This window comes from Lontra canadensis, unplaced genomic scaffold (genome assembly GCF_010015895.1).
Source record: "Lontra canadensis isolate GAN:19392208 unplaced genomic scaffold, GSC_riverotter_1.0 scaffold63, whole genome shotgun sequence".
NCBI lineage: Eukaryota > Metazoa > Chordata > Mammalia > Carnivora > Mustelidae > Lontra > Lontra canadensis.
This window is the reverse complement of record NW_022631057.1, coordinates 2,795,145-2,818,387: the sequence shown is the minus strand read 5'-3', so window position 1 is coordinate 2,818,387 and position 23,243 is coordinate 2,795,145. Positions and strand designations below refer to the sequence as shown.

General features: G+C 54.2%; 1 protein-coding gene across 1 annotated transcript in view; it reads right to left on the bottom strand.

Annotated features, from left to right (window-relative positions):
• PLXNA2 (plexin A2) overlaps nucleotides 1–22,675 on the bottom strand; it is a 212,267-nt gene extending 189,592 nt beyond the window's left edge. The window contains exon 1 of the mRNA XM_032878124.1: nucleotides 22,028–22,675. The gene's annotated coding sequence lies outside the window, so the exon portion shown is untranslated. The remainder of the gene's footprint in view (nucleotides 1–22,027) is intronic.
• Between the last annotated feature and the right edge of the window lie 568 nt (nucleotides 22,676–23,243).

The following is a 23,243-nucleotide window of genomic DNA, read 5'->3' as shown; positions in this document are numbered from 1 at the left end:
AGGCACAATTTGAATAGTGAGTGGCTTTTGTTAGGCACAATTTGGGGACAAGCTGGGCTCTGGGGCAAGTCAATCTCCCCTCCCCCTCCTCTTGAAAGAAGGTATCTTTCAGGTTGTCACAAGAGAGAATGAGATGATGTGGGGAACCTCTTAGCATGGCGCCTGGGACACAGTGAGTGCTCAGCTTGGGCCCACTGTTACTATGATCACCGAAACCTCCCCAGGAGACAGTGCTTCAGGAATCCTGCCAGAGCTCCTGAGCTCCCTTTTTACTCAGATTCTTCCTGTTCATGGGAATAAACATTGTGGGTAGACCATGAGGCCCAGGTCTCCCTGACTCAGTGAAGGTGCTCAATCTGGGAAGCCTAAGTCAGGGGAAAGGGAACAGATCCAGAGTGATTTTCTCTACCATACTACTGCACAAGTCCCAACGTTGCCTCTCGGCAGCCTGCAGGGAGACTGGTGGAAGTGTGTTTCCTTTAGTTTCTAGAGTTTGCCATTGAGACTGTGGTCCTGGTAAGGCTGGTTGGGCCAAGAGTTCTCACTAGACCACTATAGTGGCCTGCTTACTTCTTACTCCTTAATCAGCATCTACTCTGGGACCAATGGCTCCCGGGACCTTCTGCCCTTGTAGCAGCAGGTACTGGTGCACAGGAGTCAAGAGGAGTCATGGTCTACAGTGCAGGGGTGGCAAGGGAGGCTCATGGTCCACTTTGGGAATGTGGTTCTCACAAGGACAACGGACTTAACAGCCAAGTTGAGAGCCTCCGTCACTCTGTGCCAAGGTTGATATTACCATTCCAAAGCAGGGCCCAGCTGGCAAGGATCAGGTCTCCTATCTGAGTTCAGAGGAAAGTAGAACATTTGTGTCTCTGCTGAGAGGTGGTGTGCTCTAATGGTTAAATGCCTGAGCTCTGAACTTAGCTGCTTGGATTCAAACAGAGCTGACAGCTGTGTAAACTTGGTCAAGGTACTTAGCCATTCTGTGATGCTCTGTCCCCATCCATATAAAATGGGATTAGTAGTAGCACCTATCTCATAGGATTATGATGATGAAGTCAGTTAACACATATAACACACTTAGAATGATGTCCAGTCCATTTGAAATGTTCCAGAGACATTAGCCACTATTATTAATAATTTATTTGTCAATATTTCCAGCTCTTCATGAACTCCGCCATTCCACCATCTGTCTTAGAATGAATTTTCTAGCTTCGGTTTGGAAGAAGTCAGCAAACGCGTGCCTATGAACTTGGTATAACCAGCATTTCTTCCCGATACCAACTATCTAATGTCAACCTGGGAATTTTCCCTTAATGACGTCTCCTTTCTGTCATCTCTCTCTGTGGCTGTGTGTGAAGTCATTCTGTCACAGGCATTCTCAAGAGCCAAAACTTGCCTGTTCTTTCTTTTCCCCGTCCCCTGTCCCCATTCAGGACACGCTGCTCCAGGACATTCGCCCTCTCGGCCGAGCCTCTGAAGACGTTTCACTCAGAGCACTCCTGATACCAAGGAGAGGCCACCCCTGGCTCTCTGGGAAGCAAGTATCCCTAAATATTTTATTCGGAGGGCTTGATGACACTATCTCCCTGATCAGGATTCAGGAGGCAGGTGTTGGTGACAGCCCGTGGAAGTATCTAATACCTTCCAGATCAGCTGCTGTAGGTGTAGGTGGCAAACCAGGGAGGAAGTGACAATCAGGCACTCCCAGTTCAGCTCAGGGCAGGAGCCTCTCCTCCCTGCCTACCCGCTCTGATGCCTCTTCCCAGGAGATCTGGGTGACACGCCTCTGTGCTTTCACTTGGTCTCCCTTATTGCAAAAGGAGCCAATAGGAAGAAGAGTTAGAGTCGGGGTACCATTTTTGCTAAACTGAGTTGAAGTTCGTGATCATAGATCTCACACCCTTGGACCTTTCTGCAGCAACACCACCACCACCATCTCCATTCTATTGTCACTGTCCCCACCTTTGTCACCACCACTTGCACCGTCATCACCAGCATCCTCTTGCCTATGACATTCTTCATGACAATAATGGCAAAAGGTGCCTGTTACTACCATAGCACCAACTCGGGGGCTCTCACGGCCAGGATCCTGAGGAGCCAGATGGTGACAGAGTGAAGGTAAGTGTGGCCGTGAGGCTATGACGTCGGAGAGGGAGATAGCTGCTGCTCTGTCACCTCCTTCCTCACCCACCACGGGGGGAGGGCCGTCCTTTGTCCCAACTTGCCTTTCTAATGAGTAGAGCCTATAAAGCAGGAATCCGGGCCAACGCTAAAGGAGATTATAAGATCACTCCAACTCACTTCTTTTCTCTTTTCTTTCTCCCTCCCTTCTCTCTTCCTTCCTTCTTCCCTTCCTCCTTCCTCTCTTCCTTTCTTCCCACCTTCCTTCCTTCCTATAAAGAAACCACAGACCATGGAAAGAAAAAACCAATTGTCAAACGTGACCCAAAGTGAGTCACAGACAGGCTGGACCTTTTGATAGAAAGTCCCGTGCTTCCTCTGTAGGTGAAAGGGTCCCGGGAGTCAGTTACGTTCCGCCTCGAGACTGCCCCGTTTGGGGCAAAGAAGGTTCCTTTGATGGTGGCAGTCCCCGGATGGGCAGAAGGGAGCCCGCCACTCGGCCTGGGCAGGGAGTGACTATGCAGGGCAGACTTGAGGAGGTGAGGGATTCGGGGCCGAGGGGGATGCCAGTGGCTCCTTTCTGTGTCCTGAGAATGACCTCCTCTGACCTCCTCTAAGCCACACCCATTGTCACATGCGGGAATGGCACCCACGTTGTGACTCGGGGGCTGTGCTGTCCCAAGCCACATCTTTCTGGGGTGCAGACAACCTCACAGACAGGTCAGAGGCAATCTAAGCGACAGGAGGCCTCTTCTTCCCAAAGAGTTAGAACTGCAGCAGGAGAGACTAACGTTAGATATTAAGGGGGACATCCTGTCTAGAGAGGATTCCTGGGCTTCATGCCAAGGAGACTATGGGCTCTTCTAACAGTGAATTTTCCCAGCAGCTGTCTAGGAAGACGTTTACCCAGAGGCAAGGGATTGGTCCCAGTGACCTCAGAAGTCTCCTCTGGGTTTAAGATTTCTATGAACTAAAGTCTATGAGGATAAAATGTCTGCATGTGCGATTCTGGGGGCCTTGCTTGTCCCCTGTGGGCGGCACGATCCTGAAGGACCCGTCATCATGTCATCTGTGCAGTCGTACATGCAAACATGCCGAACGTCACTCTGTCGAACACGGACCTTGGAGGTAGTCCAGGCACGTTGGGTAGCACAAGGTGAGCGAGAGGGCGAACGCAAAGGCCCCGGGTAATGCCGACAGCTGAAAGGCCTCAATTAGAGTGAAAGGAGTTATCTGGTATTTAAATAATTATTAGATTGAAGGAATAATCATGGGTTTGAGCTGATTTTTTCCCCACTGTCACCCTGATGGCGTCTATAATATTATTATTCAAATGCCCATGATTCTCATTGAGGAGAGACCAGGATGGAGAGGATAGAGTGGGGGAGGGGGCAGCGAGCACGGAGGGGCTGGGAGGGAGGCTCATTTAATCTCCATGTGACAGGGCTGCAGGAGGTATGATTAGTCTTTTTCTTATTTCAGCTGTCACTCATGCACAGACACTGAAGATTGTTATTAGCGTATTTTATGCACGCGATTTAAAGGGAAAAGGGGTGGGGGCTGTGGGGAGAGGGAGAATTTCCTACAGAAAATAAAGGGACCAAAGGAACAATTTAGATGTCACTGCTGTACCAGCTGCGTTTGCTTCATTAATCGAATGTCATTTTTCCCCCAGACTCTGTGCTGTTATGTGAAGCTAAGTGACTACATCTGGCCCCAGAGCGAGAGGAAGAAGGTGAGGGGAGCCTGAGGGGGAAAACGGGCCTCTTGGCATCCATCCCTGAGGAGGTGGAATGGAGGATACTGGTTGATATGGTGGCCCTACGGTGTGTGTTGAGACAACTTCTGGTGACAGTTTTTAGCCACCTTCTCTCACTGTGAGCAGGGAGATGCCCCACCCGTATGTGCCTGGGATTCCCATCACAGGTGGGTGAGCAGAGCCCGTGGCCAAGCATTGGGGAGTAAGAGAAGGGAACGTGGGGGGCCCTAAGGGTTCCAATCAGCAGTGAAAGAGGAGCCCATGTTCTGGGCGGCAAGGCAGTGAGGGTCTGGGTGACCAGAGCTGTGTGTGGTTCTCTGCTCTGGATCCCACATGATGACATGACAGCCAAGGACTTGATCTCTCAGATGGCACAGTGGGCAGAAGCAGAGTGACCGGGCAAAGTGCAGAGGTTGGGTCCTGGCAAGAAAGGCAGAAAGGCAGGAGTTCAGAGTTCCATCATGACCCCCCCACCAGTTTGTGTGGTGAAGTCCTAACCCCCAGCGCCTCAGAATGCGACTGTATTTGAAGACGGTGACTTTACAGAGGTAATTAAATTAAAATGAGGCCATTAGGTTGGGCCCTAATCCAAATGACTGGTGTCCTAATAGAAAGGGGAAATTTGGACATAGAGGCCGACAGGCACAGAGGGAAGATCAAGCGGAGAGACAGAGAGAAGATAGCCATCGAGAGGCCAAGGAGAAAGGCCTGGAACAGACCCTTCCCTCATGGCCCTTGGAAGGAGCCAGCTTTCCAGACACCTCGACTTGCAGCCTCCAGAGCTGGGAAGTCAGCCTGCTGGTGGCACTTGGTTAGAGCAGCCCTAGGGAGCTAACCCAGCAAGGGCATGGAGAACATACTCCCCCATCTCCCATCGTGGTTCGGGGGGTTGTTCTTTTAAAGGAATTGGGCATGTAGGCAGGCCCGTGCAGGCACGCGTGTCTGCATACGCCAACACAGGGCCCAGGCAGTAGACATGTCAATCTCCATGTCTCCGTGGGAACTGACAGCAGCAAACATCCTCTTTCACCAGCGCCCAACTGAGGCCCAGAGACCTCAGTGGCGCTGCCTGTCACTGCTTTATCCCCGGGGGATCAGAGATGGCATTTGCTGCCTCTCGCTCATGGAGCTCTTCCTGCGAGTGGCTCCTGTCCTTTCTGCTGCACCTGCCCGGAGGAGTAGGGGAGTCACCTACAGGCCCCTAGAACCCGATGGGAAATTCTGTGCCTCCCTCCAGCTGACACCAGCTCCTCTCCCAGCTCTGTTATGGGACCACTGCCTTTTTTACCCCAGGTGACGGGTTTTCTGTTGCTTCCCGCAACCCGCCCCCACCAACCCCTGCTCTCCCAGTGGGCTCCGATGGGGCCCTGGAAACCACTCCAGCTCTCCCAGGGCCTTAGCAAAACATGCGGTGTTTGTCCTCTCCCCTCTCAGGCCATAAAAGCTTGGAGTTGTCTCCCTGAATTATGAAGGGTTCCAAAGACACGCACACACACACTCGAGGGGCGGTGGAGGGGAGGGGGCTAGGCTCCTTTCTGGGGCAGTGCCTGGGTTAGCTTCAGAAAGTCAAAACAAGATTCATTACCCTGGGGCCAGGAGCAGGGAGATACACCGCCTGACCCTGCAGACCTGCCCCATATGTCATGGGCCTGTCAGAAATCTCCCAGAATTCCCTTTATTATCTAAAGGTCGCCCCCCGGGCAGCGCTGAGAGAGCCCATGGTCTAAACTAAACTCCAAGAGCAATCAATTTCAAGCAGCTGCCCGCCCCGTCCCCCCTTCCCACTCCCCCTTCTGCAGGCTTTGCTCTCTTCAACCCCCTCTGGGGGATGGCCAAGGAGGAGCAAGCCTTGCCATGGCCACCTCACCCTTGGGGCAGAAAGAATTGCGGCAAGTTAGCGTGACTCTGGGCATCAGGCCCTGGGAGCAAGCCTGCCCTGGGCACTGCGTGGGGCCTTGAAAGGTCACTCGGCTTCTCCTGTGACTCTGAGCTGGCCCCTGCTTCAGCCATCTGAGAAGTGGGGTCACTGTTCTGGCATTTTGGGATGAAAGAACAGAAAAAGGAATTCTCAGGCTCCTTCCAAAGGCAGGCTAGGCATCAACGTGGGGAATATGGCTTTGCTAAACTGAGTTGGATTCGTGCTAAGAGCCTTCGTACTCCAAGGGCCACGAGTAGCATAAGTTAGCCACCGCCACTGCCATTTGTCTCCTATAGCAAAAAATTATAAAGAGGAGCTGCCATTCTTATAGTATTTATTAACCGGTTGCTAAGTGGCCCACTGTGCTAGATCCTTCTCACACGCAATGGAGAATTCTGTGATTACCCTGCAAGATGAGTGTCCTCCTCCCCATTTCACAGATGAAAAACCCAAATCTCGGCAAGACTGAATTGCTAGACCAGGGTCATTCCACTAGGAAGCAGGACCTCCTGATGGCCATGCTTTCTCTACTATTCCACTCTATCTACATATTCGGATGTTATTTTTCAACCAAACCCTCTCATCATTGATCTGGGAAAACTCAGCAGAATGTTAAGGAAGACCTGGCAAGTGCTTTATTTCAAAGGTCAAAATGTGAGACTCCCATTTACTTTGGTACTGAAGCAGGGCCGGGGGTGGCGGGAGGGTGTGGGTTGGGATGATTGTTACAAGGTGGATTCTGGGGCTGTTTTGTGGCAAGAGGTCTGCTAGTTTGCAGTCACCTTTCAGAGACATTCCAGATGACCTTTCCAAGGAGCCCAGAGACGTATCTCCTGCCTTCTCACCCCATCCTTACTGTACACGGGAGAGCCATGGGGCTCTGGGGGTGGAAATGGGGCAGGAGAGCAGGACACAGGGTAGAAAGTACCTGACTAAATTGTTAAATAAATTATGGTTACCACACAATGGCATATTATGCTGCCATTAACTGTAATGTTTTCAAAGAATAATGACACAGCTCCGATTCACAGAAGTGGGAGGGAAAGCAAGAGAAAAGAAGAGGAAGAAAGAACCCAAACAAAACACCAGGCATTCCTCTCAGCTCTCCGCCAGTGGCCTGGCCCAAAACCCCACTTACTTTCCTGGCAAGCTGCCCAGTCTTGCATCTCTTGAAGGAAACCTGCAATGGCCTTGGCCATTCCCTGGCACGTCCTCCTTCTCTTGGGGACCTTCCTGCCTCTCTGCTACCCTATGGCTCCCAGAGCCAGCCACTGACCACTGACATGCTCCAGAGACAAGGAGCACTCCCCACCACTGCAGCTACGTCCTCACGGCAGGGAAAGGAGCCACTGGGGCCAGATCAACGTGCATTTCTTAAACCTTGTCCTTTTCCAGAAGTCAGGCTTCCCAAAGTTCAAGAGTGGGTCTCCTTACCAGCAAGCCTGGTGTCATATCCCTGAGACATGTAAGACTGGCCCAGACTCTCCTCCAAGACGGACCCCAGTGAAAGCCACTGGCAGTGAAGATTTGGCCGCAGATACCCTACCTGGTGTGCCTTGTCCTGCATCACTTCCTGTGCTTCAAACTCCTTGTCTATTTGCCAGGCCCGTGGCCGGAGTGTGATAACCACCTATGGCAACTCCTTCTGCTGCCCAGATAGACTCAAGGCCGGACTGCCAAGTCCCCAAGTTCAAGTTCTTCCCAAGCTGGCTCTTCTTTCTACAGCTTCCCCTCCCCCTCTCCCAGAGTGACTCCCCTCCCAACGAACCGGTTCACGTGCTGAGTCCCCAGGACACCTTGCAGAGTTTTACCGCCACAGCCGCTCTCCCTGGAACACCTGTCTCCACAGTCTTCTTGGCCTATCCAAGCCCTGTGCATCCTTCAAAGCTTCAGGAAGCCTCGAGGACCTCCCCACCCCTCATCACCTCTCTTTCCTCCAAAGTAAGCCAGAAAGCATTGTTTTTAGCACATGCTGCATTGCTGTTGTTGGCTCTCTTGTTAGAGGACTATGTCCTACTCTCCATCGAATTAGAGGCTCTTAGGTAAGAGTTCAGGAATAACCCTTGGCTCTTTGGCATCCTGTGATGGGCAGCATGATGCCTCTCCCTCGGTTCTGTGCTGGGTCTGAGTCATGACAAGCAGGGGACAGGGGACACGGGGATGCCCATGTGCTTTTCTCAGCGACTAGTCTGCCCTCCAACATGGCATGAACCAACGCGCTTGGCTCCATGACTTGCCGTAACTGATGGAGGTAATGAAGAAGGGGATGAATAAATAGTTTGAGAAGGGCCCGGAATGTTGGTCATCTTGAACCCACTGGGGAAGGAGCCAATGTCACTGAGAGGTGGATGAAGTGGGGCAGAAGGATGAAGAATGGCGGGGGAGGCCCCAGCTCTGTCGGTGAAGGACGTGCAACAGACGGACCTCGTGCAGGAACGGTCTTAGCAAGAGAGCTCCAAAGACCCAAACTGCCCAAGTTCACAGATCACACAAAATGCGTATAATAAGTAGCCAGCTGACAGCAAGAGTGATCAGGAGCAGAGTGGGGTGGGGTGAGAATCTCCCTGGAAGGTTCCGGAACAGGGCTCTTCCAGAAGGGGGTCAAACTCATGGTGGTGCATGTGTGGCCAGGCAGCAGACACAGGGAAGACACTGTGGGCTTTGGGGACAGACCTGGCTCAGGTCTTGCTCAACCACTTCCTAGTTCCGTGACCTTGAACCTGTTATTTAACCATTTGGGCCCCCATCTTCCCAGCTGTGGAAGGACACTTCTCAGGGCTGTGGTGAGAATCAATGAGATAATGGATGTGGAAAGTATTCCGCAAACTCCACCGCTTTGAATAAACACCCGTGACGCTTGTTTCTGTTTTTGGAGAAACACTGCACAAGGACATCACCCCCTTGACAGCAACCGGCTGCCCTGTGTGTGCGGGTGACAAAGGCTGGAGGCTCTGTGTCAGCCAGGTGATGCAAGATTCTTAGGACGGGGAAGCCTCTGAGGTCCTGGCCTCTCAGGAGGAACTGGGTGCCACTGTCCCTTGTCACTTTTCTCCACAGTCCCTGAGCCCCACGCTTTCCAATTCGCCTCCCACTTCCTCTCGTCCCGAGGGTGATTTAAGGGCCACTTCTGCTGTTCTTGCTGACTCCCCCAGGTGCCCTTGGCAGGAAAGCAGGAGGGAAGGAGGAAAGCGGAAAGCTGGCCCTTGGGAGAGGAGGAGTAGGAGCCCGTGCCGAGGACAGTCCCCGGGCTGGAGCTCCGCATTCTCCAGACTCTTCCCATACTGGGTCTGGCCACCATGAGGGGTAAAGTCCCCCCCCCCCCCACCTGACCCCCCCCCCCCGCCCCGCCTCTCTTCCTCTCCAGTGCTCTTCTGAACTGACAGCCAGCCTCCGAATAAAAAGTTGTAACTCCTTTTTCAGAGGAAGCTTCTTAAGCAGGCTGTGCCCCACCCTGTGCCTTCCCACCTTCTGTTTCTATTCTTCTCTCTTTGTCTGAGACTCTGAGCTCCTGCAGAAAAAGATCCTGAGCTGCCAGGCAGCCTCTCTTAAGTAACAGGCATGTTCACACCCCTGCACACGGAGCAGGAGGAGTGCTCTGGAGCTGGATAAAAGGGACACATGTCGACCAGGAGGGATTGCCATTCTGGAAAGAGATCCGTCCACTGAAGGGGCTTGTCGGTGCCCAGATGCACAAGCGTGTGGTCCGCAGGACCCTTACTACCTGGAGTGGCATCAGCCCCTCGGGGAAACCTGTGTAGTCCCATCAGCTTGCAATATCTAGGACCCCAGCCCTCCTGGGAGGGAAAGTGAAGGACACAGTTATCAGAGAGGCTGACACAGGGGGAGAAGAATGTGCTGGAGGGAAAGCTGGTGGGGGGTGGGCGGGTGGGGGTGATGCAGGCTGGTGCAGCAGGAGAGGGGAGTTGGGGGGGGTGGGAGGGTGTGGGGCCTGGGGCGGGAGATGAAAAGAAATCCCTGAGTGAGACTCTGGCCCGGATGATGAATGGGGTGTGAGAGAAGAGCCTGGAAAAGGGTAAACAGCCAGGAGGGAAGCAGGAGGGAGGGTGGGTGGGAGAAAGAATGTTGGGGTCAAAGAGCAGAGAATGCTCTCTCGGAGTGATTGGTTCAAGATCCAACATGTTGCATGGCGGCATGGGTGTACATGTGCATGGAGACGGGCTCGGCCACGGCCTCCCCTCCCATGGCCCTGCCAAGGCGTGAGCAAGTCAGCTTCTCTGCCAGACCCATTCTGTGCCCTCTGCGAAACCTTTCTTCTGCTGTTTTGTTCTTAGAACCCAGGAACCATCCCCACCTTCCGCCCCATAATAGAAACTGCCATTGGCACAACGATACTAGAGCTCACTAAGAATGTCCCATGTGCTATGTCACTGGCGTACTCCTCCCACAGCCTGTGCGGGAGAGCTGCCGCAGGTGAGAAGACAGGTATACCTGAGATGGAATGTTCTAGCAAAGGTACCAAGTGTGGAAGTGAGACTTGGGGCTCATGTTAGCCCTGCTGCTCTGTTCCTGGAGTTGGAGGTGTCACCCCCTGAGATCTCCAAGGTGAGACTACTTGCTTCAGGGATCACTCACTGCCTCCAGCTGGGCAAGACTCCAGTCATACTCGGGAATGCCCTTTGGAATGGGGGTGGGGTATCAGGAGCTCAACTCAGAGTTGAGTTCTTGCCGACTCCCATGAAAGAGGGAAAGGTCTGGTGGGGAGCTTCTGGCCATCCACAGAAAACCATTCAGCTTCCATCCAGCCCTGGCTGGTGGGAAGGAGAAGGGCTGGAGGCAGCCCCCAGGGCTAGCGCCGGTGGTGGCTGATGGAGAGTCCAGAAGCAGGACTCTGTAAGGAGAGAGGCTGGGATACCAAAGTCCCCAGGGCCCTCTAACTGCTCTTACCTGTGGGGCAGAGAATTAGCTGCCAACTCCCCCTCTGAAGACCTACCCGCTCCCTCCACCCCCCACCGTCTCTGCAACCAGCCCGAGAGGGGAGCACCGCAGCCCCCACCTGCCACGGGACGTCTCTCCCACCCACCTTCACCCAGCTCTCTCCCCTGGTCCTGCTGATCTTCAATTCCCAGCCCTGGCAGATCACTGATTAATTCGGGGCTGTTTAATAACCCTTCCATTTCGATGAAACAAGCTGTCTTGTTTTCTTTATTTTTAACACCGACTTTCGTTTCTTTGCTAAGCATCATACTGTCATTTAAAATTCTCTGTCTCCAACCAAGCTGATAATAGACTGGAGTGAGCAGCTGCTTCCGTCCTGTTTATGACAATGATTGGAAGTTAGAGCTGTGCAAGCAGAGAGCTGACCAAGACTCCGTTCTGACGGGTCTGCCCCTGCTTGTAGACTCTGTGCTCACTTGAACGTGATGATGAGAATTCTGGCTCCAGGGGAGCCCAGGGCTTAGCCCAGCCTAGCCTTCCTGGCACCCTGCTCAGAGGGGAGTCATGGGGGTGGAGGGGGGAAGAACCGTCGCTATTTACTTCGGAATTAAGTCCAGCAGCTGCGGGTCATTCTCACGAGCCCGGGGCCAACGCGCCACTTCACTTCCAGCGGAGCCTTTTTCCTCAGCTGTATTTACCGAGCAGCAAACAGGGACTCCAGGTTATGGGACCCAGAAGTGGATGGGGATCTCAGCCATCACCCATCGTACCTTTCTGCTCCACAGAGGAATCCCTTCTTCAGGCCCGGTTGTCACCTTCCAACCTCTGTTTAAATTCCCCCAATGCAGCAGGGCTCATTCCCTCCCTGGAGGGCCCCTTCTGGGTCAGGCTAGTCCCTCTCTCTGCGGGCCGCTGCAGTACTTACACTGAACTTGTGCGAGCATCCTTCACGTGCATCCCCGGACTCCCTTGACATACCGTAAGCCTGTCACGAGCTGGACGGGGACGTGCCTTCCTCGCAGAACACTTGGCGCACGGTACATATTCGATAAATGCATGTTCAATCAAATTAAATCATGTTGCACCAACCTCAATCTCTGCAAATAACGCACCTTTCTTCTACCCGGGTGGGCTCCTGGAGAAGTGTCCGTCTTTCTCTACCTGGGCAAGTGTCCTGCCTCTTCCTGTCCTGAGGCTGTAAATGGTGGGCTTCCCAGGGGCCAGGACCCTGCTTTTCCCTCCAGGCCCTGTGGGACTCCACAGCTGGTGGAAGGCTCGGCCAAGAAAGCTGCGGGCATGCGGAGGGAGCCAATCAGGTGGCCTGGACCAGGTCCTCTGGATCCCAGTTCCCCTGCTCACCCCCTCCGCGTTGGCCCTGTGAGAAAGCTCACAGGTGCCAGGTGCACAAACTCTGGCTGGCCTGCCGCTCCCCGGCAGCCTCCCAGCCAGCCCCGTCTGCAGGCAGCTGCTCTGGCCATTGTCTCACCCTCTTCAAGTGCTGAATGCTGAGTCTATAGAGACCGAGACACAAACAGTGCCCACAGTGCCTCCAGGGGAGGGAGGGGCGGCCTGGCCTTGCCAGAGCCATTGACTGTGCAAATAGCAAGGCTTGCGGTGGATGGAGGAAAGCTGCTTGGAGCAATTGAAAAGAGGGGGGGCTTTTCTACACCACGCTGAGCAGCTCCACGGAGAGGCAGTCTGGGTGCCCTAGTGCCCGCGGACTGGCAGAGCGGGAGACGTCGGTTCTCAGGGAGTACTGCTTCACCCTGAGGTGCCTGCTGGCTCAAACCTGAGGGAGGAAGGGAGAGAGAGGGGCGCCTGGGTAGCTCAGTTGGTTCAGCGTCTGCCTTTGGCTCAGGTCATGAACTCGGGGTCCTGGGATCAGAGCTTCTGTGTGCTCATTCTCTCTCAATAAATAAAATCTTGAGAGAGAGAGAGAGAGAGAGAGATGGGGGAGGTCACTGGGCAGAGCTGCGAACTGGGAGACTGGAAGGCCACTGGCTAAGGGCTGGAGAGTGCTGGGCTCAGCTGGGGCAGACACACGTCCTTGCACATGGAGGGCTCTGCATGGCCACTTGCTGTGGGACTCTGGGCCGTCTACACACCTAGTTCGGACTCAGGTTTCACATCTATGATAGGAGCCTAGGTAAAAGCTGCTATCAAATCCTCAGAGATCATTTCCAGGTATTCTACATTTAACACCCATTTCTTTTGAAATTCAAGTTGTTTTCTCAAAAGTGATTTAGAAAAAAAAAAATCAAGGCACCCTGTCACTCTCATTTTTCCACAGCTGGCTCTTGGACAGGGCTGTCAGTGCCCAGGACTCGCTCCTTCCAGAACCGCCTTCTGGGGTTCTGTGCTTCCCACAAGGGACAAGGCTCCTTGTGCCTCAGCTGGATGGGAGGGCAGGGGGCTTCTTGGGCCGAGAGATGACAGCTGATGCATCTCACCAGCCATCCTCCTGTTGTGTCCAATGATCAGCGCTGGCCAAGGGTCTAACCCCGGAGGCCTATGGTCCAGCCTGGGCTCTGGGACCCAGCTCCTGCCAATGCCCTTCATGCTGAGTCTGCCTCACAAATACTCACGCTCTGAGAAGCACTCTCTCTGCAGGAGAGACACAAGCCTTCCCGCAGGCAGGCAGCCAGAGGGGCCCATGAGATCTGCCCCTTCTGCCGTGGGAGGCGGACTCCCAGAAACATGCCGGCTTACCAGTTCTAGAACAGTACAGTCATCTCGACCCTTAAAGCCAAAGCCACCAAAACCCTAAGGGTAGCACGTTCAGAATTCAAATTCCAGCCACACTGGTTAAATTTACCCATGAGCCATGCATGTGGCGTCAGTGACAGGATCACTACTGCCTTTCCTCTCGGTTTCCTGTCTCCACTGAGACTTTTACCTATTTTTCTATAGAAGAACCTTTAGCATACAGATTTCCCTTAAGTAAAATCTTATTTTCTCAGAAAGTTCCAAACAAATTCAGAGAGAGAGAGAGAATGAGAGAGGAGGAGGAAAATGTCCCTAGCCTGGCTTTATTCCTGCTCTAAAGTTTAGAATAGTTTTGCACATTTGCAACAATTGTCACTTTTCCAAATCCCCTGTTTTCCTATGCCTGCCTCCAGAAACAAAGGGCAGTGAGGGTCCTTGGGTAGTCATGCAAAGCTTTCATTTCCACTGTACAGATGGAGAAACTGAAGGATAAGGGGCAGGAGCCACCTCTCTCAGCCACTGCTCCCTCTTGCCCCCCTCCTGTGATCAGAAAGCAAATGGTGGATGACCCCCAGTGGGCAAGTGAGAAATCTTTTAGGAAGAGGAAGACTGACAAGTGTGACGGAAGGCCCTTTGTTCCTGGGCATTAGGACCTTATTCTGATACCAGACTCTTCCTGGCCATCTGTTCCAACACCCTTCTCGGGGGTTCCAAACCTCCTCCACAAGGGTGCCAGGTGTGGCTTCCCAGCGCCACAGGTAATTCACATCATTCCCACCGAGTGTCCCACAGCTGGGTCCTCTGGTGCAGGAAGCTGAAGGGCTCCACACCCTGGTGGTGGGGGGGGGTCCCTCAGAATGGGGTGATGGACTTGAACTGTGTTCCTTTCTGGATAAAACTCAGAGGACTATTTGCCTAAGAGAAACCCCGGCGGTATGGGTTTTCATTCCACAGAATGTCAAAGGACTTGGCAGGGAGGCCTAGGTGGCTGGGGTGAGGGTGCGAGGGCCAGTCTGACCTCCTCTTTCTGGGAACGCACCAGCATGGCGCGTGCAGAAAGCAGGTAGAGCTTGCTGGCTCAAGAGAGGGCTCTTGTGTCTGGGGACCGGGAAGGAATTGTCTTCCTGTCTGGCCTTGACCAAGGCTCCTGCTGAGGACAGTGGAGAAAATAAGTTCTCCTTCAGGTATCTCTGTTGCTCAGAAGAAAAAAAAAAAAAAAAAAAAAAGGATAAGCCTGGGGAGCAGTCACGGGAGGCCAGAGGTCAGAGGCCAACGTAATATTTACCCAGTCCAGCCGAGGCCTTTCGCTTTTATAAAGCAGGAAACCACTTCAAAGCAGCAACATCCCCTCTTGCCACTTCTGTCTGCTCTCTGGTCCCCCTGCCTTACAGGGAGCGCAGGGATTTTTTATCTCCTTTTCCTTTCCTCCTGAACTTTCCCTCTCTCCCTTAATGGGGGGAGCCTCCGCTCTACCTCCTGCTCAGAGAAGTTCCACAGTTTGTCCAGAGTTGCGGAGCAGTGACAAAGCCAGGGATTCCCAGACATTCTGAGCCCGTCTTGTCCCTAGATTTCTCGTTGGCCCTGACAGTGAGTGGCCGACTACTTTGGGACATGGGTGGGTGCTGGATTAGTTCCTTCTCTGAAGCCCGCATTCCACAGCCCGAGCTGAAAGCAGAAAATGAGGACTGGAAGAGGCCCCGGACCCTAGAGCCTAGTGGTTCCATGCATATGGGGGGAGGGATCATAACCTTCTTTCTTCATACACATACATACATGTATGTATCACATACACATACAGATCCACATATATTTACACATACATATGCATAGATTAAAGGCCTCTTGAAGCCCAAGCATTCCCCCTTGTTCCATCAGTCCCAAGGCAGGGTCTGCCCACCCCAGATCTTATGTGGCCATTTTAAGCTGCAGGGAGAGTATGGCCTTCCACTATAGGATTGGATAAAGTTTTTCCATTGAGTTGAGATCTTCCTCATTTTAACCTCCTTTCATTCATTCTTCCTGCCTTCTTTCTGGACAGAAATCTTAAAAAGAGATTGGTCCCTTCTTCAAGGTAAGAAACAGGGCAAAGGAGGCTGGTGGACTTGGCTCACCTGCCCAGCCAAAGGGGTAGGGATAAAATCTGATTTCTTTTTCTCTCGGGTCTGATCCACTTCATGAGTTCATTCAGGTAAGAGTGGGTGAGTTAAAAAGGAGGATTCTGGACACTGAAATGTGAACACAGATGAGTAATAACATTTCCTGATGAACCACGTGGGCATCTTGCAGCCAGGACCGGAAAGGGATACAATTTGCATAGAATGCAGAATGGAAAGCCCTCGGGAGTGTGGGCCATGGCGCTCTTGCTCTCGGATGTTGACTAACAGAGAACAAGGACATGGGGGTCTACTGAAAACCCCAGAGAACGAGGGGAATCAGGGGGGTAGTTCTGAGAAGCTGAGGAATGGGACAATGTGAGACAGTCGTTGCTGACAGTCAGCTGAAGTTGTCAGGCATGTGAGTCTCTCTCCTGGAAATCTCCACCTTCCACTGACCAGAGCCAAAGTTTCCAGGAGCTTCTGTGCCTTCACCTTCCCGGTCCCCTAGCTCACTGTTAACTCCATCCTGCCGTGTAATAAGGTTTTCTTGGAGGCTGCTTGGCTTAGGTAATACCCCCTTCCCCGAAGCTTACTATTTCTCGGAGGGAGCAGCTCTTACTTTTTCATCTTTGTTTTGGTGCGACTCCATTGCCAGCACAGCACAAGTAAGTGACTGAGTTCTATTTGTTTACATGAAAATGGATTCCAGTCTCTGCTTTTGGTGTCTTCCTATTTGGTTCAATGCAAGGGCAGGACGGGTGGCGTACTGATCCATATACCAAGGGTAAAGCTGGAGGGGATGTCCTGGGGTTCTCCCTCCTCCCCTCTTCCATCTCCTGAAAACCCAAGCAAGCCACTAAGGTGGGAAGGGACGGTGTTTAAAGACAGGAGGAGAAAGCCTGGGGTGAGCTCCTTGACCGCGTAGACAAGCACTGAAGGCACCTCTGTCCTCTCTCTCTCTCTCTGTGTCTCTCTCAGCTTCAGAGAGAATGTTGTTGTGGGGGGCACGGAGGAAAGAGGTTCATTCATGGGCTGCTCACGCTGAGCCCCAGGATCCCTCCCCCCCTTCCTTCTCAAAGACAAGTTGAACTTTCCGAGGGCAACTCCACTGCCTTTTATCTCTCACACTGAAAGGAATTTTAGCCAAGGAAAAGCAGGATTCAATTTTCATAACATGACACATTTATCCTGTTTTTCTTTTTTCTTTTCTCTTTCCTCCCTTCCTTCCCTCCGCTTGACCCCAGGTAAACAGGAGCTGAAGGGAAGCGGAGATGCGGCATCAGAGCCTGGTATCAGAGCTGAAAAGAAGCGGGTCTCTGGCCCCCTGCCCGTCCCCAGACATCGATCTTTTTCCAGACCCCTGTTAGACCATTATTATCTCCTAAGATGAGAAAAGCCTCTGGACTCTGTTCCCTCTCCAAACTGTCCTCTGCTGAAATGAAAGGGGGGAATTATGATTCAGAGAAAGGCTCCCACAGAGAATATGAAGATGAAGATGAAATCAGCGAGGCAACATTGACATGTGTTCGGTTCCTGAAAACTGTTTCTAAAAGAGTCACCTCAGGAGCAGTTTTGCCACCACCTGGGAAGATCTTAAAGATCCACATTTAGGGAGCTGGAAGGGGGTGGGAGGGGGAGGCATGTGAAGGCACCTTGGGCTTGGGCCAAGAACTTCCGCTGCTGATAAAGAAAGGCAAGAGCCTCTTGGCGGGCAGGCCAGCAGACTGCACTGCCTGCTAACTCGAGAGGGCAGCCCCTTCCCCAGGGCCCACCCCCAGATGCACCCTGTAGGGGCCGGCTGGGGAGCTCCCACTTAATGCCGCCGACGCCTTTCCCAGACGGCGGCCCGGAGGTCCCACTGGCAATAGGACCCTGCCAGTTGTAGTCTCTGGTTAGTGACAGCTGGGAGTTCCTAATATATCTACTTCTTTCTTCTAAAAAAAAAAAAAAAAAAAGGCAAAAAACCACTGTTTAGGGCCAAGCCTGGTTTTCAAGAGCCCCCTCTAGTGGAGATAACCTGCTACTTCAGCTTCCCACTGCAGCCCAGATGGAGCCTCGTCTTGCCTGGGAAGACTGAGCAGAGCTCCCTTCTGCCTACACTGTTTTTTCCCACTTGCTTTCGGTGTTTGCTCTCAGCTCTTTGTGCCCCTTTTACACTGTCGGTCTCTCCGTCCTTATCTTCCTTTGCCGTCACCCTGCTTCTCTGTGTGTCTGTGACTGTTTCTCCATCTGGACTCGGGCTTTCCCACATGTGCCTATGCTCCTGCACCTTGTTGGTCTGCCTGCTTGGTTCATCTGCTGGCTTTTTTTTTTTTTTTTTTTTAAACTTCTGAAGTTCCAGACGCCAGGTCTGATGAACTGGAAATGCTCTGACATGACCTGGGATCAAAGGACCCACTCTCAGAGAGCCTATATGGGGACTTGCCAGCCAGATCACAGAAGCACTAGGACAATCCACAGTTCTGGAGAAGGGAACTTGGACAGGAACTCTCCCCTCCTCTGTGCCCCAAGCAAACCTGGGCCATCTGGGTTGATACATATGTTTGAAACATTGTTGAACGTGAGCTTGGGGTCTTGAGTGGAACCAGCCTGCTTCCCTCAATCAATTCTCCCCACCAGCCCCCCTGCTTCCTGGTCACTGAGAGGCATGCTGGCATGAAACAGCGGGCAATGCCTGGGTGAAGGGACAGCTGGCGGGGGCTGGGGGAAAGGGGGTGCCCCTGCCAGGGAAGAGCGGGGAGGGTGCGTGGGGGCCAGGGCTGAGCCTCTGGCTGGAGCAAGGAGGAGAGACAGAAGTGTTTTGCTGAGCCGTCGGGGGTGGGGGTGGTTTGGGGGGGGGGGACCCGCAGGGAACACCTGCTGGGCTTCTGGGTTTCTGAGACAGGTCCTTTCCCCCCTAAGCGGGAGATCTGGCCAAGGCAGGGCGGGGGTGAGGGGTGTTAATGGTTAACCAACTGCAGGAGTAGGGAACTTCTGCCCTGCTCAGGCCTAAGCCCTCTCGGTTCAGCTCTCACCCTCCCCTCCTCCTCTTCCTTTACACTCTTGCCCGGTAGGGACCCTGGTCCCCAACAAAGAACTTTCTCGCCTCTATTTCTGCCCTCGAATTCCAGATGGAACAGTGTGGAGCTAGATAAAGAGGTCCCATATGCCCCAGTGCCAGGGAATGGGGGCCCGGAGAGCCGGAGGGCTAAGCCGAGGGGAAAAGGGGTGTCCCGTTCTTACCATCCATCCCTCCCAGGGAGCCTTGGGACCAGCCGTTTGACCCCAGGAAGAACTGCCTTTCTCTGTCTCCGCAGGGCTCACCTTTAGAAATGACCAAAAAAGAAGTGGACGCACACCCAGCCTTCATTTACTCTAATCAGGCATGAAATCTTTGTAACTAAGTGAAAAAACTGTTTCCCATAAGGGAATCGGTTCCATTCATCATTGTTGGAGCTGAGCATATGTGAAGGGGAGAAAGAGAATGTTCACATATAATGAATTGATAACAGACTGCCCCTGGGTGAGGGCGGTGTTGATAGGGGGGTGCAGAGGAGCGGTAAGGCGACAGCACCCCCAAGCCTGTTTCCACCAGTTTCCCTGCGGACAGTCCTGAATTATTTGTAGTTAACAGACTGTAACACAATGCTCTGGGCTCTTTACGATTGGGATGGCTGGTGGGGTGGGGGTAGGGGCTTTGGCTTGGCTTGGAACGCCTTACCTCTCCATTTGCCATGATGGACAGAAGTATATCGGGCCCCAGTCTGTGTGTGTGTGTGTGTGTGTGTGTGGAGACAGCTGTGTGGCAATGCGGAGAGACAGCTGGGGGGTGGGAGGGTACTTTGCTGCTGGGGACAGGAACCCACAACAAACGTCGTATCTTGGGGAGGCAGCTGTAGAAGAGGCGGCGGGTTAGAGACTATAAACCCCCAAACAGTGACAGCTCCAGCCACGTAAATATTCCATAGTACCTGAACGGGGCGGGGGGTGGAAGCTTCCGCTGCTGCCAGCTGGTGCCTTGTATATTTAACTGTGGCCCTGGTTCCCCTCCTGCTCCAGCGCCTTCTGGTATCACACCCGCGAAATAGAGATTACCGGAATCATCAGAAGTATTCACAAATGGGAAAGGGGCCTAGTGGAGAAGGAGCTGTTCTTTGAGGGTTTTCTTTTCCACCACCTTTTAAGGATAGACTCCAGTATACCTGATGGGGAACTCTTATCATACATTTACTACACCTGCAGCTTCTGATGGGCAAGCATGTGGGGGGAGGGAGGATGCTCCCCAGCTCTTTGGGGACAGGGATAGGTACTCAGGCCAGCTCTGAAAGGTAAGTCACCAACCTTGTAAGGGTATGGTTTCTTTGGGGGGTGGATGGACATCGTTTGATCATGTGGACTTGGGTTGGAAGGCCAACCAGTCCCTCTGCCCTGCTCCAGACTGTGGGGCATCCCGACCCTCCTGTCCTGCTAAAGAGAAGGGCCAGGAGGGGATTCTCCTGCCAGACTCATGACCCCTGGACAGAGGAGAACCTCTGGTACTTTTACTTTACCCCTATATCCCCACTGCACATCGTTCCAAATGTCATTTCCATTTAACTGCTTTGCAAGCCACTTTGCCCCGTTCTAATGCAATTTGCTGAGGACAGTGAGGGAGCAAGAGAGGGCAGCCTGCATTGCCCTCCCTTTATCAGTGGGTCCCTGAGAGGGAAAGCCTCTTCCAGGTGACACAGCAGGGCAAGTTCTGGGATGAGGAAGGGTCGGCCAGAAAGAGGGAAATGCCAGGTGGAAGAAGGAAAAGAAAAACCACCTCGCTAGGGTATCTTGACAGATTGGTCTCAGTTTCCTTGGTTCCCTACCCTCTCCCCTCATTCCACATGCCCCCCCTCCATTTCTACCTCCTGGGCCAAGGAGGAGAGATCACAGGTAATTAGTTCAAATGGTGCTGTGTGAGGAGAGGGGGGAAGTTAATGAATTCTCCTCTCTTGCTGGGAGGTCAGAAGGGAGAGGGCAGCTAGCAGCTCCAGGAGCTTTCTGGGGTGATTGCACAAAAGTTGTGCATTTCATTTAGGAATAGCTGAATTCCTCCAGCCAGAGCTATCTCTTCCAGGGCTCTGTCACTCTGTTGAAGGCCCCAGAACTCAGAGCCTGCCCAGAGGGAAGAATGAAGTTTCAAGGTCTGGGAAAGAAGCCCAACAAGACAGGAGCCTGTTTCTGCGTTGGGGAGGGCACGGCTGAACTTGACTCCTACTCTTAAAACATCCAGCCTGGCCCAGATACCCATCTTAGTTGGAGGCTCACAAACCTTGTCCACCGTCCTTGTGAATAGCAGGAAGAGAATGAATGGATCCCCACATTTTTGCGGGTTCCTCTGAGCTGCTAGAGCCCTAAACCACTGCCACAAGCTACAGCTGGCAGCCCCCCTCTCTCAAACTGGTCCTGTCCCTATGTCCCTTTCATAGACACTATTGGTATGTGACTGTCACCCTAGGCTCTTCCTTTCCTGTGGGAGACCTGACCAGATTCCACTGCCAGGTTCATGGGGCTCTCATTCCTAGACTCTTAAGGGACCTAGAACTCCCAAGCCCTTTATCCACCTCACCCCCTATAATCACTCAGAATTGAGTCTAAGCAGACAGCTCCTCCTAGGGCAAGGGTCATGCCAAACAGGTGGAAATTTGTCATGGACCTGGAATGTCAATTTCTGGTAACTCTCTCTGCTCATCTAGACCAGGATTAATATTTACAGAGACTACCTGTGGGATGGATTAAAAGAGCTAGAATGTTCTAAGATCCCCCCATCACTTGCGGGGTGGGGCAAGAAGGAACACATGGAGGGAAATATTTTCAAATGGTTTATTAGGAGCTTTTAGGACCCTGGGCAACCTCCTACTTCAGCCCCCAACGCTCTCGTGCTGCTCTAACCAAAGAACGGTGCCAATGGGTGCTCGACCACGAGGGAGCACAGAGAGGGTCATGGAGCACTTATCCCTACTCAGTGCCTTGGAATCGCTCCCTGAGCCTCAGGGACCCGGCGGATGATGCATTCCCCTTCCATTCCCAAGTCCCCTGATTTGAAGGAACAAGCAGCAGCCGCCAGGGACTGTGGCACCAGAGTGAACGCCTCCGAATCAAGAGCTGGCCACAGTGGCCTCTGGCTCCCTGACTCGTGCAGGCGAGGCCCGCTTTGGGAGCCAGCTCTCGGGACAGCCCCGCCGCCTCCGTGCTCCCCAAAGCCGCAGAGTGCCAGCAGGTGCGCGGCGGGGACGCGCCGCGGAGCGCCCTCCCTGCCAGGAGCCGGCGGCCGGCCGGGAACCCCCGGGCGGGAGGCGGCGGCTCTGAGTCCGCCTGCACCCGCGCGCACGCCGCGTTCCGGCCCGCGAAAGTGGCCGAGCCCGCGCGGGGAGTCGCGCGCCGCAGCCGAGCCCCCGGGCCCGGGGCCGGACCCCAACCAGGCGGGCGCTGTAGCAACGGCCGCGGCAGGGGCGCGCGCTCGGGGACAGGGCGGAGGGCGCGGGCTACTCGGAGCGCCCGGGCCCAGGCGCAGCTTACCCAGCTCGGCGACGTCGGTCTGTCTTTCCGCTCCCGGATGGTCCGCCTCGGCCGCCGGCTGCCGAGGGCGGCGCGCTGCCCCTCTCGCTGCCCGCAGCTCGCAATCACGGGGACGACCAAATCCACATGGAGTCCAAATTCATTAAAATCCACGTCCAGCCGCCAGCCACTTATCTGTATTCCTGAAGTGGCCCTTCGGTCTCCGGTCCGCGCGCCCCTCAGTCCCCCGTCGCCCCGCAGCAGCCCCGCCGCGCGCTGTCGCCGGCTCGCGGGGGGAACCCGGAGGCGCCGAGGGGGCGTGTGGGGGTGGCTGGCGGTGTCTCTCCTGGGGAAGCAGCAGAGCCTCGGCTGTCTTAGGATTTTTCCAGCGCGACTTTCCGGGCTCCTCTGACATCAGCAAGCCCGGCGCTTCCTTCCCTTCTAGCTCCCCGGTTCGGTCACAGTCCCATTTCCTCCGGGAACCTGGCTTTCTAGATCTATTTCGGGGCTGGCTCGGCTCGCTCCTGCGCCCGCGCTCCCCACCGCTCCCCAGCTCGCGGGGTCTGTCTCCCGATCGCTCGCCCTCCGGGCTGACAAATTCCCAGCAACTGCGCTCGGCCACCCTCCCGCTCCAGTCTGGCGCGGACGCCGCTGCGCCCGGCAGCTCCGGCTCCCGCGGTGGCGGCGGCGGCGGCGGCGGCGGCTGAGTCCTCAGCGCCGGCCTCCCTATATTACCATGCAGCTCATTATCATAGAGGCCGCGCGCGTTAACCCCCTCCCTGCCGGCCGCAGCCGCCCGGCCGGGGCCGCGCCCGCCGCTGGCACCGCCGCGCGCACTAGCCCCCTGCCCCCGCCCCCGCCCGTCCGGACTGCCTCCTCCGCGAGCGGTCAAGAAAGGAGAATCAGGTTTGGCATCGGGAGGCCTCTGGGCTGCCCTCTCTGAGCCCAGCTAGCCCGGACCCACCGGCCACCTTAAGTGGCCGAGGGGGCAACGACAATCTGCCAGGGCCTGGGGATTCGGGTGGAGGCCTTGTGAGCTCAGCTGGCGTAGCCCCCTGTGCGTAGAGCTCAGGACGCCCGCAGAGTGGGTAAGGGCAGTGGGGATGTGCTCCCCCCACCTCCCCCACCCCTGCCTTAGCATCACCTGTCACCGCGCCCATCCTGCACACCTCCATCTTCATCTTTAATTTGAGTGAGGGGTGAGTGGGGAGGAACGGACTTTGGCAGATGCGGTCGA